The 20,066-nt window shown below is 38.6% G+C and overlaps 1 protein-coding gene and 1 pseudogene across 1 annotated transcript in view; both read right to left on the bottom strand.

Moving 5' to 3' along the window:
- Nucleotides 1-20,066, bottom strand: part of LOC110315385 (probable alcohol sulfotransferase) — a gene marked incomplete at its 5' end in the record, with an annotated part of 61,693 nt that overhangs the window by 15,718 nt on the left and 25,909 nt on the right. The gene's annotated exons all lie outside the window — the stretch shown is intronic.
- On the bottom strand, nt 6,545-15,962 carry LOC110315384 (annotated as a pseudogene).

Below are 20,066 nucleotides of genomic sequence, written 5' to 3'. Positions count from 1 at the left end.
GGTATCCTTTCCATTTTTCAGTTTTCAATTTTCAGTCCCTGATTTTTCACCTAATGCTCTTATCCTGAATTGAATTCACATGCTACAATATAGATGTGNCAAGCCAGATGTGCCTAGTATTGCAATAATGGCACAATTGTTATGGGGTTACCTAAATAATGTCTGATTGGATTTGAGGCTTGATCCTCAGGATGGAATTCATGCCTGGTACTACAATCCTGGTCATAATCCCATGGCTGATGATGTCATAATTCCAACTAGGGTTCCTACTGTCATTTTACTAAATGGTTATATTGTCAACTACCTTCTAAATATTTGTATTTATAACCATGGATTTGTGTTGTTCTATATCTTTAACAGAGATTATTTTTTGCAACTGGCTTTAGTTAATGGAGAGACCCATAAGTGATCAAAATGTGCAGCATAATTGTGAGTGCTCAGTCATTGATATATCATTCCTTACCCAAGGCTCAGGAAATATCATGGAATAGGAAGTAGAAAGTAAAAGCTTGAGAATGTGGTGGAGTGCCTAAAATTTTTCCTCTATAAATATTGTCCTCTGAACATGAATTGACTGTTATGCAAATGTGCTCATATCACCAATGGTTGCTTATAAAAAAACTGCATAACATAAAGCTGGTTAATATTCCATATGCATGGGAGAGGGTGTCCTTAAACCCCACTCCTCACTGAAGATCTATTTTCAATTGATGCCTGCTAGATGAGAAAGACTTCCACACCCTTTTCATATAGGACCACTGTTATGTTTCTAGTGCCCACATGGATGGCCCCACATACATGCACATATGAGCATCACGAATTAGCATTAGTCAGTTGTATTGCTTTGAAAAAATTAAGTTGTGGTATGGACATATTATGCAATGTATAGTGTGTTGGCATGCATATTGGCAAATCAGGTAGAATATGACATAATATATTCACATTTTAAATTTTGAAGAATAGAAATATTATGTAAAAAACATAAAAATTTTGAAAAGTAAATCAAGTACAAACAAAGGTCATAGGAAGAACTAATGCTTGTCTAAATAAAATTCTAAAAGCAGATAATTCAGGAAGAAGGAGCCAATATATGATGCTAATTCACTTTACTTCTGAAGGACACCAGTTCCAATATCTAAGACCTATTTATTCCAAGAATGAGGTTTTTAAATCTTCTTCAGAAACCACCCCATAACAAGTTTTCATTATAGTTTATTTCATCTCTCATCCACCATGAGAAAAGTTTATCCATGTAGTAAACGGAGATGACGTCACAGACCCACCACTCTTAAAGGTGCAGACAATAAGAAACTTTGTAGTGTTGAGCACTAAATTTGGCTTCTATCTCAAATCTTTTGATCCAATGCTCAGGGATCATTTTAGATGTGGATGTGACATACTATAGAGGCATAGGTGTTGGATGACTTAGTAAAACAGTGTTTTCTGAACACTTCATGGCAGTTGGTCACATGAACTCAGCAGTTGTGACAGTATGTGCAAGATCTGTATAAGCTTAAGCCAGACTGAGTCCCTGCATGAAGCAAGAGTTTTGTCATGATGTGTCAACTTTGAGGAACTACTAGTGATTGATACCTTCCTGAGAGAGTCAGTTTACTTTATGAGTGTTTATCCAACTACAGTGGGTATTCATACACTCCAAAAATGTATAGGCAGAATTAATTGGAATGGATGGTTTTAAAAAACAATAGGACTGGAGAGATGGCTCAGGATTTTAGAACACTTGCTGCTTCTACCGAAGATGTTGGTTCAGTTCTCAGTACCAACATGGTGACTCACTATCTTCTGTAACTTCAGTTAAAGAAGATATTTTATACTCCTGGCCACTGTTGGTAATTCTTTCATTATGGTTTATATACACACATTCAGATAAAAGGCACCTAGACATAAAATAAAAATAAACTTAAAAAATAATATACAAAGTTGGATGCTTATATAATTAGAACAGGATATGGGAGGTATCAGGGAAGGGAATAAATGGAATAAAAACGCAATGTATGGGATTATCAAAGAGTTAAAAGATATATTTAAAGACATTTTATACAAAGAGCACAGAGATACTGAATTAACTCAAAGAACATTAGTCTCCTAGCCTGTTAGAAGGAAGATCAATGAAAAGAATGTCTCATTTTACAACTGTATACATGGAGATTCAGAGAAAATGGTAAGCCCTAGAAAGTTGAAGTTAATGAAATCATTTACAAAGAATTATTTAATTTTTTATTTCCATATATGCCTATGTGATGTTTGTGAGATTGCATGTATGTGCAAAGGAGAGAGGAGGATGTCAGTTACTCTGAATCTGGAGTTATAGAAAATCATGACCTACTCAGGGTGTGAGTGTGGGGAAAGAGACTCTACTCCTCTAAAAAATGAGCAAATGCTATAGACCACTGAGCCTTCTGTCCAGCTCCTGATGGTATCATTTTTAAAAGATAGATATGAGCAACTTTATAGAACAAGGAAAAGTAGAAATTAGCACAAATTCAAAATTGTAAATGAAATGAATGGATTTACAAAAGGGAATGAAGGGATTGTTTTATGGCTCATTGTATAAAAGTGTTTATCATATAAGCCTTATGATCAGATCTCAGTTTCTGTAACCGGAATAAATTAGAAGGAAATAATTGACTCCACAACATTCCCCTCAGGTCATCCCTGAAGTTCTGTGACATGTGTGTATCCACACAGACACTATGAACACATACAACCCAGATAATAAAGAAAATATCATTAAAAAAGAATAAATAGGAAACTGGACACAATCTATAAGTACCCCAGAAGGCAGTCTTAATGGGGAATCATGCAGATACCATTGGCATGTGTGTATGTCTTTAAACAGTAAGAAAGATAATGTATATTGTGGGCAGCACCATTCCTTACTTAGTGGGATCCTGAGAAGTATAAATGGAGGAGAAATCTAAATGAAGGCCAAAGAGCCATGGCATATATACATATTCTCTTCTTGTTCATGATTGTGTACACAAAGAAAGTACATTGAAATTAGTGAGAGATCTGCTAAGCTAAATATAAAGGAAGGCATCTCAGAAAAAGAGACTCAGTAACAATTCTAAAAGGCAGGAAGACTGAAAATCTGTATTTCACTTTCTAAAAAGTTAACCACTTACAAGTCAGAGTACTATACCTAACATTGCTATTGTCATAACTGAAGGAGAAATAAAAAAAACAATTATACTTTGAAAAGCATATGAAATAAATTAATGGTCACCAAGTCTGTTCTACAAAATAGTTGAGAAAAACAGTTTTATCTTTAAAGCCACAGCAGCATGAGTCAGTTTCAGCAATCTACTTGATACATCCCAGTGTCACCTTAGACTCTCAGTTAAGAGATTGTCCCCATCAGATTTGCCTATGAATGTGTATTTGAGTGATTGTCTTTATTGATCATTGAGGTGATAAGGCCCACAGCATAATCATATGGACCTGGTCTGAATGAAAAAACTGAGATTGAGACATTGAGAAAATTAGCAAGCTGATTTTTAAACTGGTTTCACTTTAGTTCCTTCTCAAAATACTCGCCTGATTTCTCCCGTTGATAGATTTTTCACCTGAAACTGCAATTCAGATAAACTCTGCTCTTAAGCTGCTTCTGGTAAGAGTATTTTATCAGAGAAACCATAGACCAATAGTAAACAAGAAACAAGAGAACAGCTTGTGCACCTTAGCAAAATCATCAAAATGACAGGCATTGATAGTCAAATTTCAATGATAACTGCATATTAATGTCACTTTTTTATTTTTTATTTTTTAAGTTTTACTGCATTATGATGAGAAAAGATAATTTCAATTTATCTGAAATTAACATTTAACATTTAAAACATATTTTATCATTTAAAATCACATTTTGAGTAAATACATTTACATCACATTCTTCTTTTCCTTTTGTACCCCAACACCTCCCAGAGAACCCCCTTCAATACCTGCCATATCTTTCATTATTTTTTATCATATTTTTTTAAATTTATAAAATAATATAACAATAAAAATGAGTAGTATAAAAGTTGTTTGATATAAAACAAAAATCAACTGAACAATCATATAGATTCTTGTCTACAGCAATACTGAAAATACATGTTATTCTCAATATAAATTTTAAATAACTCCAAATATATTAACTGTATCATATTTTAAAATAATATATCACCCCTTTAGGTTGGTGCCTGCTCCTGGGCACCTTGTATGCAAACTCAGGGGACAGTCCCATGGTCCCCAGAGGATTCTCCACTCTGTAGGTGCCCTAGCATGCACAGGATCTTAGGATCACTAGTGAGTGGAGAACAATGTCTGTTCCAAAACAGTCATGACGGGACGGTGCCAGAAGCAGCAAGGACACAGGAACCCTACCTGACCAGTGGCCCAGGTTCCTTCTAATCAGTGGTGGTCTACCTTGGTTTCAAACACAGTGGACAGCCCCATGGTCCCCAGAGGGGATACCAATTCCAGGCTCTGTAACGTACCCACAATCTTAGGATTTCAGGATCCCAGTACCCAGGAGCATGGTCATACCAGGATCTCAGGGTCTCAGGGAAGGGTGACTGCCAAGAACTCTGACACCCCCAGAATCTCAGGTTCATAGGATCCTGGAATCACAGGATCTCAGAGAAAGCTGGACTCTGAGGAATCCTGAATCAACTGGGATTACAAGAAGGACAGGCTCCAATCATGTATATTGAGTACAGGAAGCACTTGAGATAATCAGATGACAGGAGACAAGCATAAGAACAGAAGCAACAGAAACCAAGGCTACTTGGCATCATCAGAACCAAAGTCTCCCACAATAGCAAGTCCTGGATACACCATCAGACAAGAAAAGCAAGATATGGATCTAAAGTCACTTCTCATGATGATGTTGGAGGACTATAAGAAGGAAATAAATAACTCCCTCAAAGAAATACAGAAGAACACATTCAATCAGGTGAAAGAATTGAACAAAACCATCCAGGATATAAAAATGGAAGTAGAAACAATACAGAAATCACAAAGGGAGACCACTCTGAAAATAGAAAACCTAGAAAAGAAGTCAGGAGCCATTGATGCAAGTATAACCTACAGAATACAAGAGATAGAAGGGAGACTCTCAGATGCAAAGATGCCAGAGAAAACATTGACACAACAATCAAAGAAAGTGGAAAATGCAAAAAGATCCTAATCGTTTCCTTAATATCTCTTAATATCAGTGCACTCAATTCCCTAATAAAAACACATAGACTAACAGACTGGTTATGTAAACAGGACCCGACTTTTTGCTGCATACAGGAAACCCACCTCAGGCATAAAGGCAGACACTACCTCAGAGTAAAAGGATGGAAAACAATTTTCCAAGCAAATGGTACCAAGAAACAATCTGGAGTAGCCATTCTAATATCAAATAAAATGTACTTTCTTTTTCTTTTCTTTTCTTTTTTTTTAAATGGCCCATCATAATTTACTTTATGTTAAAATTTACAGCTTTTTTGTTTTTTCTTTCTTTCTTTCTTTCTTTTTTTTCAAGTAACTGACTAAAAAGAGAACAGGTAAATACAAGAGGTCCGCTGGCTTCTATTTTATACAATGTCGTGCCTGCCTCTCCTGTGTGGTCCTTACTGTCACCTGTCCAGGTACAAATGCTACAAAAGGATGCAATAGAAACAGATACAAATAACTTTTCTGCTTTTTTTCATGTGATTTGTAAGCTTAGTTTGAGCTATTCACAAGCTACTTTTCTATTTTTCCTTAAAAAATAGCTCCAATATTTTATAAAGATAGAAAAATCTACAGATGGAATGAAAATGTAAAGTTAGAGGCATTTCCATAAAATAGCAACTTTACACCAAATTTACTATTTGTTTTTAAATCATGTCCAAGTATTTGGACATATATGAAATGCTTCAAAACCTGACAGATAAACATTGAGATATGCTTCATTCAATAAACAGAAGTTTGCATTTATGAAACAGAAAGCTGCCTCTCCCCAAAGGAGCCTGCCACCAAAATGGAAAAGGGTCTTCTCAACTTTACACCAAACATTTACCAATAAACCCCCTTCACTAACCAGATGTGAATAGCTTTGATAGCTCTTTACAGTTTTATAATTAACAAAAATAGAGTTTTTTTTTTAAAACCCCAAATTAGGGTACCCTAATCAAGGCAAAAACTTAAGAAATGGCTTACCGTTAGCACAACACTTGTACAGTATTACAAAAATACACTGTCACTAATAAAGAAATTAGTAGCATGCTGAAGGATCACCTTAAACAAAATATACAGTAATTGAAATGCTAAAGGCATGTACATAGAGTAGACAAGGAAGGAGAAAAGCTGGAGGTTCAGTACTAAAACAGGTTATCTGGGGAGGGGCTTCTATCCACACTGTTTAATGGAAGCTGGCACTATGTGTGGCCGCTGCCAAATGGAGTCCTAAGAGAAGTCTTACTTTGCAGAGAATTTTATATAAAAGAAAGAGAAATGAAGGTACTTAAAAAAAGGTAAAAAGAAAACTTGTATAAGGCTTTCTGCTGCATACAGCTTTTTTTTTTAAATAAATGGTGCCAACAAATGTTTTTGCATTCACACCAATGCTGGTTTTGAAATCGTACTCTTCAAAGGTATTTGTGCAGATCAGTCCAATAGTGGGGCCCAGTGGGCTGGGTGGGCTTCCAAGCTCTCTACCTTCTCATGTAGGACCCATTGAGAGACTGTTTGGATGTGCCCATGTTCATGTAGGCGTGGTGTTCAGGGGCATGTACATCATGTTAGCATGGGGTGGGTTCTGCATTGGCTGCTGGGCATATGGCTGGATTCCCATCATGCCCATCTGCATCTGCATAGGGTACTGGGGCATTTGATTCATGTAGCCATGGTTGCTGTGGTAACCACTGTTCATCATCGGCTGGTACATGCTATACCCATTCATGGCATTCAGAGTTTTCATGTTCATGTTCACGGAGATGACACTGTAGGCTGGTGCCAGCATCAAGTTCACATTCATGTCCATGCCTCTTTGCATCCTTAAAGTCCATGCAGGACTCTGCATGGCTCCAGTCTGGGAATGCCCATAGATTTGTGAATGGAGGGTGACTGCACCTGGTGACAGAGATGCCGATTTGGTTCTCATAGAGACGTGGCCCTTGCTGGCAATCTGAATTTGCAGTCTTTGGCTATGGGAGATGCCAATATTTGATGCAGCCATGCTCCGCTGCAAGAGAGGTGGTGGCAGATTCATGGGAGAGTCAGTTTAGGGTGTGGGTTCATGGTAGCTGGTACTTGGGATCTTCCAGGGACAGAGTGTGGAGACTGTGAAAGCTGAACAAGCCCTGTGTTAATGGTGTGGACAAAGAGGCACTGTTTGCATAGAAGGTCACAGTAGCAGAATGGCTGTAAGGAAATGAATGGTCAGTAAGTGTATTAGTTAACTGCTGCAGTTTGGCAAGGCTGAAGTTGGCAAATGGGTGTGGATAGTGCCCAGTCCCAAAATCATTTTGCCCCTTTCGCTCATATAAGCCAATGTTGTCTTTGCTGGTCTTGGGAATGTCAGCCAGCTTCATGGGTGGGGTGAAATTGGCGGCCATGCTGCACTGAGCTATCTGTGTGCTGCTACTGGGAGGCCTCTCCACCACACAGCCTTGGGGAGACTTGACACTGCAGGTTGGAAGGGAGCTGATACTGGTATGCTGCAGCATGCTGCAGTTCCTGCTGATGTTGGACATCTGCTGGGTGACAGCACAGCTGTTCTGTGTCAGATTGCTAGAGGTGAGACTGCTGTAGGAGCAGCTGTTCTGGGAAGAACCATTTCCACAGATGCTGCCTCCCGTGGTTGAGTCATAGATGCTTGGGTTCTCAGAGTTCTCTGTTGTGCTCTCAATACTGCCCAGGTCACTGTACCCTCTGTCAATGACCTGCTGTGAGTGATATGACACTGACAGGACGTCCATCGTTGGACTGATCTCAATGTTCTGCAGAGGTGGCACTGTGATGGCAGTCTGATTGGGGCTGATTTGGGCATAGCTATTCTCTAGGGCAGGGACACTGGGGCTACTGACAGAACGAACTGACAGGCCAGGATGGGAATGGACAGATAAAACTGGGCTACTGTGGTCTGACTATTGGCACTCATCCAGTGTGGTGGCAATTTGAGGACTTTGGTCTGCATGTGTATAGTTCTGCCAGTTTCTACAGGCCTCTTGAGTCTCAGCACAATTTGGAATGGTGTCATCACGCTCCCTGTTTTCTTCGGTCAAAGACTGAACAGCCTGGACAGTCTCAGAGTCAATTTCCACAGAGGCTGGGCCTCCCTCTTTGAGCTCAGCATCCTTACCATTGCTGTTCTTTTGGTCCTGCTTCTGTGTCTGTTCTTCTGGGGGCTCTGCGGCAGACTCAGGTGCAGTTCCAGTGTCTCCAGCAAGCTCCTTTGGCTCACTGTTACACAACACTGCGAGATCAACACTGCAGTTCATCAAGACCTCAGGGTTCGAGTGATTCGCCTGAATGCTCAGGTCTAAAACAGCCTCCTGGCCCTCTAGTGCGTGTTTGAATGTCTCTCTTGGGAGGTCTCCCCTCACCATGTTGACAGCCTCCATGTGGCCATCATCTTCATCATCTGCATCATGGTCCTCATTGTGAGATGGCTCTTCCTCCTCATCCTTGTCCTCTTCATGGTCATCCAAATGCACAGGGTCTTCCTTTTCCATGGAGATATCTGGTTCTATGTTTTCTTTACTTTTAGCACCACCTTGGTCTTTTTTTGCAGTTCATTCTTCTTCCTCTTCCTGTTCTTCCCATACAGATTCAGATTGCTTTCCTTCCACTTGGAGAGCCCTCACTTAGCTCCTTTTGGCCACACTTGTGTGCATTTTTGAGGCTCAGAATTGTCTTTGCTGCCTTCTTTCAACTGTTCTGCATCATTATCTACATCTTTTCTACAAAGGGCACCATTCTTGAAGAAATGATTGTCTTTTCCTTCCTCTTCCTCTGTCTGCTTTTTCTTCCCTGGCTGATGTTGGAATGCTTTTCTCAGAACTGGCTTCCTGTCCCCATCCTCCACTGGGATCTCATAGGTAGGGTCCAGCTGTGGCATTGGTCTCTCCTCTTCAGAGTTGTCAAAGGGCTCATTCAGCACACCCATCTTCTCGGAAATGTTCTCAGTGGTTATATTGCTGTTGATCCTCCTGCATTTAAGAACCCTTTTCTTCTTTACTACAAAAGACCTCTTTCTTTTAATGAAAACTGACTGTGGCTTAGTCAACAGTGGGGAAGATGTCTGAATGTTCTCCTCCTCTTCCTCATCTTCTTCCTCTTCCTTGTCATCTTCTTCCAACTCTTCCTCTTCCTCACTGCTCTCTTTGGACAGCTCTAACAACTGTCCTTGCTCCCTGGCTACTGGCAGCCTCTATGAAGAATGCAGGTATTTATTTTTTGATTGTACTTTTGAAGACGATTGCCTACTGGTAACTCTAGATGACAGGATCTCTTGCTCCTCCTTCTCCCAGCAGCTGGCTTGGTCCATTAGTTGTTCAGCCTCCTTCTCAGCTTCTCACTCTTCCTCAGAAACCACAGCATTAGAAATTAAAATTGGGGTCCATCTTAGACTCTCCAGGTCAAGTCCAAGGAGAGATGGCAGGTTTGACATTGGAACAAATCTTCAGCTTTTCCATGAGGCCCAATATCAACTTTCCCTTCTAATGATGATAAAATTGCCATCTCTCCTGTCAATCATGTGGAGGTGCAGCAGGGTGGTGGCAAAGTCATGTGGGCACATGCCTGTGGCTCTGCTAATGGCCTTGATGCTGATGTGCCTCTCGTGGTAGTGGTAGAGGTATTCCAAGATGGCAGTTTCCATTAGGCCAGGTAGGAGAGCTGGCCCAGGTCAGAGAGTGGCTTTTCAGGAGACCCTACTTGGCCTTCTCTTAGAGAAATCATATAGCTGAAATCAATGAGAAAGCGTCCAAATCCTTGCCTTTGGTGCTGGGGCATGATTATTATGTAGGACACATTATACTTCTGCTGGCAGGGCTTTTCCTTGGTGACATATCCAACCAGATGACAGCCTTTTTCATCATTTTTTTAAGTACATAAGAAAGGAATGGCTCAACGCCACAATACAATGTTTTTTGGTCCAGGAAGTGCTTGGCTAACAAGCAAAGGTTTTGGCAATAAATTTTACTCATATTTCCATCAACCTCAAATATTGAAAGGTCTTTCCTTTGGTAAATCTCATTTGCTGGAGGATAAAACCATCCACACTTCTTTGAGTGTCTTAGCAAAATATTTTACTCTTCATATATTTAAGACAGAATTCACACAGGTAAAGCTTTGGCAATCTTGCATATTCCTGTGGGTAAGGCGAGGATTACCAGGATTGGATTTTGTATTTTCCGAACTCTATTACTGAGGGGTACTGACCACAGTCTTCCATTCCACTTTCACACTATGTTTTCTCCCAAGACAATTCCTGGGCCTGCTTAAAAATGTCCAGATCCTCTTCATTCACGATATCATTGTTTCCCATCAGACTTACATCTGTACTTTCTTGTTTGATGCTTATTTTAATTTCAGTATCAGATGACCCCTTCCTGTGAGTGCACTCATGGATCCTTCATCACTGTTTACAGACCTTTTGGCATTCTGGAAAGTGGTGGGTCACAGCACTCCATATGGAATCCTCTATCACAGGAATCACAAAAAAGCATATTATTTGCATTTTTGCCCTGGACAAGACATGCACTGCATGTCTTGCACTTGATGCATTGCCAGCTCAAGGCCTTCACATTTGTGGTTAATTCAGGACAAAACTTCAAACAGGATGGGTGTCCATTACTGCCGCAATCTGCACAAGATAGGAGTTCTTATGGTTTCTTTTCACAATTTGACTCTTTATTCCCTAAACAGAAGCTACATATTGGAATGGGATCAGCACGGGATGTCCTAGTTAGGATTTTACTGCTGTGGACAGACACCAAGGCAACTCCTATAAAAGCATTTAATTGGGGCTGGCTCACAGGGTCGGTCAGAGGTTCAGTCCATTATCATCAAGGCAGGAACATGGCAACATCTAGGAAATCATGGTGCAGGAGGAAGTTCGAATTCTACACCTACAATTCAAAATGGACTTTCAAACTAAAGTTCTCAAAAAAGATAAGGACAGACACTTCTTACTCATCAAAGGTAAAATTTACAAAGATTAACTCTAAATTATAAACATCTGTGCTCCAAATGCAAAGGCATCCACATTCATTAAAACTCAAAGAACACATTATACCTCACACAATAATAGTGGGACACTTCAACACCCCACTCTCATCAATGGACAGATCCCGGAAACAGAAAATAAACAGAGGCACAGTGAAACTAACAGAAGTTATGACACAAATGGATTTAACTGATATCTACACACATATCATCCAAAAATAAAAGGATATACCTTCTTCTCAACATGTCATGGTACCTTCCCCAAAATTGACCATATAATCAGTCATGAAACAGGCCTCAGCAGATACAAAAAAATTTTAATTAATCCCATGTACCCTATCACATCTCCATGGACTATGGCTGATTTCAATAAAAACATAAATAATAGAAAACCTACATGCACTAGGAAGCTGGACAACACTCTACTGTAAGATAATTTGGTCAAGGAAGAAAGAAAGAAAGAAAGTGGTCAAGGAAGAAATAAAGAAAGAAATTAAAGACTTTTTTGAGTTTAATGAAAATGAAGACACCACATACCCAAACTTATGGGATACAATGAAAGCAGTCGTATGAGGAAAAATCATAACTCTGAGTGCCTCCAAAAAGAAGCTACAGAAAGCATACACTAGCAGCTCAACTGCACACCTAGAAGCTCTAGAACAAAAGGAAGCAAAATCATACAAGAGGAGTAGATAGCATAAAATCATCAAACTCAAGGTTGAAATAAACCAAGTGAAAACAAAAAGGACTATACAAAGAATTAACTAAACCAGGAGCTGGTACTTTGAGAAAATCAACAAGATAAATAAACCCTTAGCCAGACTAAATAGAGGACACAGGGACAGTATCCCTATTAACAAAATAAGAAATGAAAAGGGAGATATAACAACAGAATCTGAGGAAATAAAAAAAACTCATCAGATCCTACTACAAAAGTCTATACTCAAGAAAACTGGAAAATCTGGATGAAACTGACAATATTTTAAACAGATACCAGGTATCAAGATTAAATCAAAATTAGATTAATGGTGTAAACAGGCCCATATCCCATAAAGAAATAGAAACAGTCATTAATATTCTCCCAACCAAAAAAAGTCCAGGACCATACGGGTTTTGTGCAGAGTTCTATCAGACCTTCAAAGAAGACATAATTCGATTTCTCCTCAAACTAATCCCCAAAATAGAAACAGAAGGTACTCTACCCAATTCATTATATGATGCCACAATTACCCTGATACCTAAAGCACACAAAGACCCAACAAAGAAAGAGAACTTCAGACTAATTTCCCTTATGAATGTCCATGCAAAAATAATCAGTAAAATTCTTAGAAACTGAATCCAAGAACACATCAAAACGATCATCCATCAAGTAGGCTTCATCCTAGGGATGCAAGGATGGTTCAATATATGGAGATACATCAACATAATCCCCTATATAAACAAACTCAAAGACAAAAAACACATGATGATCTCATTGGATGCTGAAAAAGCATTTGACAAAGTCCAACACCACTTAATGATAAAAGTCTTGGAAAGATCAGGAATTCAAGGCCCATACCTAAACATAATAAAAGCAATATACAGCAAACCAGTGGCCAACATCAAACTAAATGGTGAGAAACTGGAAACAACCCCACTAAAAGCAGGGACTAGACAAGGCTGCACACTCTTTCTCTACCTGTTCCATATAGTACCTGGAGTCTATCTAGAGCAATTAGACAACAAATGGAAATCAAAGGAATAAAAATGGAAAGGAAGAGGTCAAAATATCATTATTTGTAGAGGGTATGATAGTATATATAAGTGACATTAAATTTCCACAAGAGAACTACTAAACTTGATAAACAACTTTAGTGCAGTAGCTGGATATAAAATTAACTCAAAGAAATCAGTGGCCTTTATCTACACAAAGAATAAACAGGATGAGAAAGAATTTAGGGAAATAACACCCTTCCAAATAGTCACAAATAATATAAAATACCTTGGTGTGAGTCTAAGGAAATGAAAGATATGTATAATAAGAATTTCAAGTCTCTGAAGAAAGAAATCAGTGAAAATCTCAGAAGATGGAATGGTCTCCCATGCTTATGGATTGGCACAATTAATACAGTCAAAATGGCTATCTTGCCAAAAGCAATCTACATATTCAAATGCAATCCCCATCAAAACTCCAACTCAATTCTTTACACAGTTAGAAAGGGCAATTTGCACACAAGAAAACTAGGAAGGAAGACCATCGTGTGGATACTTCATTCCTCCCTAGAATAAGGAACAAAATACCCATGAAAGGATATAGGTACAGAGACAAAACTTAGAGCTAAGATGAAAGGATGGACTATCCAGAGACTACCGCATCCAGGGATCCATCCCATCATCAGCCACCAAACCCAGATACTAATGCACATGCCAGCAAGATTCTGCTGAACGAACCCTGATATAGTGGCCTCTTGTGAGGCTATGCCAGTGCCTGGCAAACACAGAAGTGGATGCTCACAGTCAGCTATTGGATGGAACACAGGGCTCCAATGGAGGAGCTAGAGAAAGTACCCAAGGAGCTGAATGGGGCTGCAACTGTGTAGGTGGAACAACAATATGAACTAACCAGTACCCCCTGAGCTCGTATCTCTAGCTGCATATGTAGCAGAAAATGGCCTAATNNGCCATCATTGGGAAGAGAGGCCCCTTGGTCTTGCAAACTTTATATGACCCAGCACAGGGGAATGCCAGGGCCAAGAAGTGGGAGTGGGTGGNTAGGGGAGCAGGAGCGGGAGGAGGGTATAGGGAACTTTTGGGATAGCATTTGAAATGTAAATAAAGAAAATACGTAATAAAAAAAGAAAGGGCAATTTGCAAATTCATCTGGAATAACAAAAATCCTAGGATAGCGAAAATTCTTCTCAATGATATAAGAATCTCTGGTTGAATCACCATTCTTGACCTCAGGCTGTACTACAAAGCAATTGTAATAAAAACTGCATAGCGACAAACAGGTAGATCCATGGAATACAACTGAAGACCCTGAAATGAACCCACACACCTATAGTCACTTGATCTTTGACAAGGGAGCTAAAATCATCCAGTGGAAAAAAGACAGCATTTTCAACAAATGATGCTGGCACAACTGGCGGTTATCATGCAGAAGAATGCAAATTGATCCATTCTTATCTCCTTGTACTAAGGTCAAATCTAAGTGGATCAAGGAACTCCACATAAAACCCATGACACTGAGTCTTATAGAGGAGAAAGTAGGTAAAAGCCTCGAAGATATGGGCACGGGAAAAAAATCCTGTATAGAACAGCAGTGGCTTGTGCTGTAACACCAAGAATTAACTTATGCAGCTTCATAAAATTGCAAAGTTTCTGTAAGGCAAAGTCAATAAGACTAAAATGCAACCAACAAATTGGGAAAAGATATGTAAATCCTAAAGCAGATAGGGGACTAATATCCAACATATATAAAGAACTCAGGAAGGTGTACTACCTCTCCTTTCTACTTTCATATTCATTTTCTTTGTGTGTGTGTGTGTGTGTGTGTGTGTGTGTGTGTGTGTGTGTTTGTCCCATTGAGTTCCATTAGGGTTTGTTACTGGAGCAAGGGAAAGGAATCATTTTTATTAATATGGGTACGTTATCAATAGCTACTTTACTGAAAAATATCCTCCCTCCACCAGATCCTAATAACATAATATAGAGGCTGGAAGGGGGAGTTCTCATGAGCCCTGTCCCTATCTGCTGTTAATTTCCTATAAATCCTCAAGAAATGGGTAAGGGGTTTGGGAGCACCTCCTCTCTCCTTGATAGAATATTAAAGGGCCCACCTTTTAGAAGTCATGAGCAGTAATCACAGATATTATTAGTTCAAGTGTGCTGTGACCAAGTCATATCTAGAAATCAATGTTCCACATCATTCTATCCCATCTTTAGGCTCTTAAATCATACTTTCTTCTTTGATGTTTCCTAAATTTATACTATGGGCTATAAATGTCTCATTTATGGTGAGTACTAAAAGTGTACTTATTCTCAGCACCTTGGTTAGTTTTGAATCTGTGAAATTATCATTGCCTATTACAAGAAGCATTTTTAGTCAAGTTGATAGTAGAGATAAATAAGCAGAAAATCATGACTATTTAGAAGACAAGTTGATGTTCACATCATATCCATTTACAGGAATAACAACGACAACTTCAACACTATGATCTATTCCCTCCACAATGTGGATATTTAACCATGTTGAATAAACATGATGTGAACTCTTCTCAATGAAAATAAAAAAAAATGACTGTTTGCCCCAGAACATAATATCCATTATTAAGCATATCTTGTGAAGATGGTTGAAGTATAGATTACAGTGTCCACAGCTGAGTAAGTGTCAATATCAATCTCCTAATAACAGCTTGACTGACACTGTGAGGGCTATTCGGCAGGAAGACATAGTCCAGCCTACTCCCAGCATGCTTCCTTTATGTCCCATGACAAGCACATAAGAATGTCCTTAGCAATAGGGTCTTACCAATTACTTTTTTATGGGCAGCTGACAACAGTGACAATTGCATGTATTATTTGAATCCTCAGGCATTTTCTGGGCAACACTATCAATGGAGTTTTCATTTAACAATCTATGACTTCTACAAGCAGTATTTTCTACCTATATAAGGTATCTTGACTAATATATTAATGAGCTTTCAAACAAGTGAGTTTCCATAAGACACTTTCATATATTCTTATTTTGATTAATTATATCCTTCATCTTACCACCCCATCTTTGAATATACCACCCCACTCTCATATTCAACCCTCTACTTTCATAAGTATTTTGGAATGTCTCTTTCTTGTTCTCCTTCTAATGGCCCCTTTCTGAATTTCTGTCCTTTATATGCCCTTTGATTTAAACACAGTAAGAATTTATGTAGGATGCTAATATGACTAACAACAAATACTGTTTGTCTATCTGTGTCTAGGTTACCTCATTAAGTATATTTTACAGTTGCATCTACTTTCCTAAAAAGCTCAAATTTTATTTTTATACCTGAATGAAATTTCATTCTGTAGTGTACACACATCACAATTTTATTATCTATATTTCAGTTGATGGACACATAGGCTGAACCTGTTTCCTGGCTATTGTAGGTAGAGGTGTAATGAGCACAGATGTTCAACTACCTATTGGTAGTATATATCTAAGTATGTAGGAATATATACCTAACTATATAGTAGCATATACCTAAGTATACATACTTAGTATTATACATCTAAGTATATAGTACTGTGCACTTGAGTATTTAGTAGCATACTTCTATATATATATAGTCATATACATCTAAGTGTGTAGTAGTATACACCTAAGTACATGGCAATATACACCTAGATATATAGTAGTATACACCTAAGTAGTATGAGTATGTACTTAATATTGGACAGATTGGTCACATGAAAATCTTTTCAGCTTTTTGAGTGAACTCCACAGTGATTTCAATAGTGATAGTATGAGTATGAACTACCATCATTTTTTCTCTTTGCCCGCATTTAGTTTTTAACTTTTTAAAATAAGTACTTACAAAAATTTTTAAGCATTTTAAGTTTATTATAAAGAAACTTCAAACATAGGAATGGATACAGAAAATTTGTTACATGTACAGAATGGAGTACTACACAGCTATTAAAAATGAATTTATGAAATTCTTAGATAAATGGATGGATTGGGAGGATGTCATCCTAAGTGAGGTAACCCAATCACAAAGGAACACACATGATATGCACTCACTGATAAGTGGATGTTACCCAGAAGCTCAGAATCTTCTTAGAAGGGGGAACAACATACCCTTGGATGGAGTTACAGAGGCAAAGTTCAGAGCAGAGACTGAAGGAATGACCATCCAGAGACTGCTCCCCTTGAACTAACCAGTACCCACAGAGCTCCTTGGAACTAAACCCCCAAGTAAAGAAAACACATTGTGGAACTTGTGGCTCTAGATGTATATGTAGCAGAGGATAGCCTATTCGATCATCAATGGGAGGAGAGGCAAGCCCTTGGTCCTGTGAAGGTTCTATGCCCCAGTATAGGGAAATGCCAGGAACTGGAATGGGAGTGGGTGGGTTGGGGATCAGGGGGAGGGGATAAGGGGGTTTCAGAGGGGAAACTAGAAAAGGGGATAACATTTTCAAATGTAAATAAAGAAAATATCTAATAAAAAGAATCGGCAGCCAGGCGTGGTGGTGCACACCTTTAATCCCAGCACTTGGGAGGCAGAGGCAGGCGGATTTCTGAGTTCAAGGCCAGCCTGGTCTACAAAATGAGTTCCAGGACAGCCAGAGCTATACAGAGAAACTCTGTCTCGAAAAACAAAACAAAACAAAAAAAAATCGGCATAGATTTGAAACTTCACATTAATTATTCCAATTTCAACATCACCTCAATTCACTATCCACCACCAAAAACAAAACTCTGTTAACAGACTTAGAAATAAAACAACAATTAGCCATGTATTCTCTTTCAACACTTTTGCAAATTACCTGCAACAAATCCTTTCTCATCCCTTTATATTTATGCTTTCTTTCCTTTTCCCAAGGCTTCATAAATATTTTGTCTTTGCTTTTTTTTTTTTTTTTTTTTTGACAATGGCCATCCTGACTGGAGTAAGATGAGCTCACAAAGTAGTTTTTATTTACATTTCCCCGATGGGTAATAAAGTTGAATGGTTTAAACATTGGAGATGAGGAATTTGTTTTTCTCGTTTTGGTAGCACTATTAGGTTCCATGATACAGATTTTGCTCCAGTTGCTTGGTTTTTTAAAAAATCTTTGTAGACTCTAGACACACAGAGCTTGGGAACATGTAAATTGCAAAGGTTTTCACCCATTCTGTAGCCTGCATCTGAACATGACAAATGAGTTACATTGGTTTATAGATGTCTTTTCATTTAGCAAGGTCCTACTTGTCCATTATTTGCCTTGTTTTCTGAGTGGAATGAGTCATATTTAGTAAGTCCTTACCTGTAACTATATACTACTTTTTCAATTAGTAGTTTCATAGATTTGAGTCTTCTGTTGAGGTTTTTGATCCACTTGTTATTGGTGTGTGTCTGTCAGTCTGTGTCTGTCAGTCTATGTCTGTCAGTCTGTCTATGTGTGTCACTGTCTATATGTTTGAAGGATGAGGGATTATATGACACAGTACAGGGGAATGCCAGGGCCAAGAAGCAGGAGTGGGTGGGTTGGGGAGCAAGGCAGGAGGAGGGTATAGGGGACTTTCAGAGAGGAAAATAGGAAAGGGGATAGCATTTGAAATGTAAATGAAGAAAATATCTAATAAAAACTAACAATAAAAAGAAGATATAAACTCACTCTTCTACATAGAGCAATCAAGTTACCAAACCACCATTTAGTGAGGAACTTGTCTTTCTCAAACCTATATTTTTTCATTTTGCCAAACATAAGGAGCCATCATTTGTGTTAACATATTGTCTTTTTTTTCTACTCCATTAATATCTATATCTGCTTTTTGTAAGAGTCCAATGCTGTTTTAATTAATATCTCTGTAGTATAACTTGAAATAAGGTACTGTTTTTTCTAAGATCAGTTTGATTATCTTAGTGATTTATTTATTTGCTTTCATATGAATATATTATTGAATTTGTTTTTTGGAAATTTCATATGCGTATAAATTACATTCTAATTATTGATAGCATTCACCCTCTCTAAGCTCCCTCTGTCTTTATTAACTTCCACCCCCTATAGTTCTCTTTTAAAACACTCATATCTCTTCATTTGTGACTCATTAGTATAACCATGATTAGGATTTTCTGTGAAACTGTGGAGTTGAACTACTCATTGAAACCTAGTAGGGCCTTTAGTTGGTATAAAAACTGAAGACAGTGACTTCCTATGACCCAGAATCCTTCAGTATCTAGCCCTTCAGCAGGGATTAGCAATGTTCTATGAGTCTCTTCCCCAACCTGTGATTCTCCATTGATGAATGCCACTCTTGTACAGACCCATTGCAAGCAGCTTCAGATAATTTTACTTGTTGCATTTACTCTGCCATACTAACAAGCCAGCACTTTACAGAACTTCTCTCTTTACCTTCCAGCTCCTACATTCATTCCACCATCCCTTCTGCAATAATCTCTGAGCATGAGAGGTAGTTGTATAATGTACCATATAGCAATGAACATCTTACCATTCTGTATGAATTCAAGTTTTTGTTTTTGTTTTCGAGACAGGGTTTCTCTGTAAAGCCCTGGCTGTCTTGGAACTCACTTTGTAGGCCAGGCTGGCCTCAAACTCAGAAATCGACCTGCCTCTGCCTCTGCCTCCTGAGTGTTGGGATTAAAGGCATGCACCACAATGCCTGGCAAAGAGTAACCATTTTTTTTCGAGACAGTGTTTTTCTGTGTAGCCCTGGCTGTCCTGGAACTCATTCTGTAGATCAGGCTGACCTCGGAATCAGAAATCCGCCTGCCTCAGCCTCCCGAGTGCTGGGATTAAAGGCGTGCACCACCACGGCAGACTTTCAAGTTTTTTTTTTTTTTTAATTCTGTGGGTAATGACATTGAAATTTTGATTGGGATTGTGTTGGATCTATACACTGTTTTTTGAGGGGTGACCTTTTTTTGTAACATTAATTCTCCTAGTCTTTGAGCAGGGGACTATTTTCCACCTCTTAGTGTTTGCTTCACCCTGTTGAAACTTGCACTGTACAGGATACAAAATCTCTTTCTTGTATTAATTACTTTTCTACTGCTGTGATAAAACACAATGAACAGGGCAACCTATAGAAGGAATGCTTTGTTTGGGGCCTACGGTTCTAGAGAGTCAAGGGTATATCATCATTACTGTGGCTGGAAGTATGACACCATCCAAATAGA

This window comes from Mus pahari, unplaced genomic scaffold (genome assembly GCF_900095145.1).
Source record: "Mus pahari unplaced genomic scaffold, PAHARI_EIJ_v1.1 scaffold_6861_1, whole genome shotgun sequence".
Taxonomy (NCBI): Eukaryota; Metazoa; Chordata; class Mammalia; order Rodentia; family Muridae; genus Mus; species Mus pahari.
This window is presented reverse-complemented; position numbering and strand designations above follow the sequence as displayed.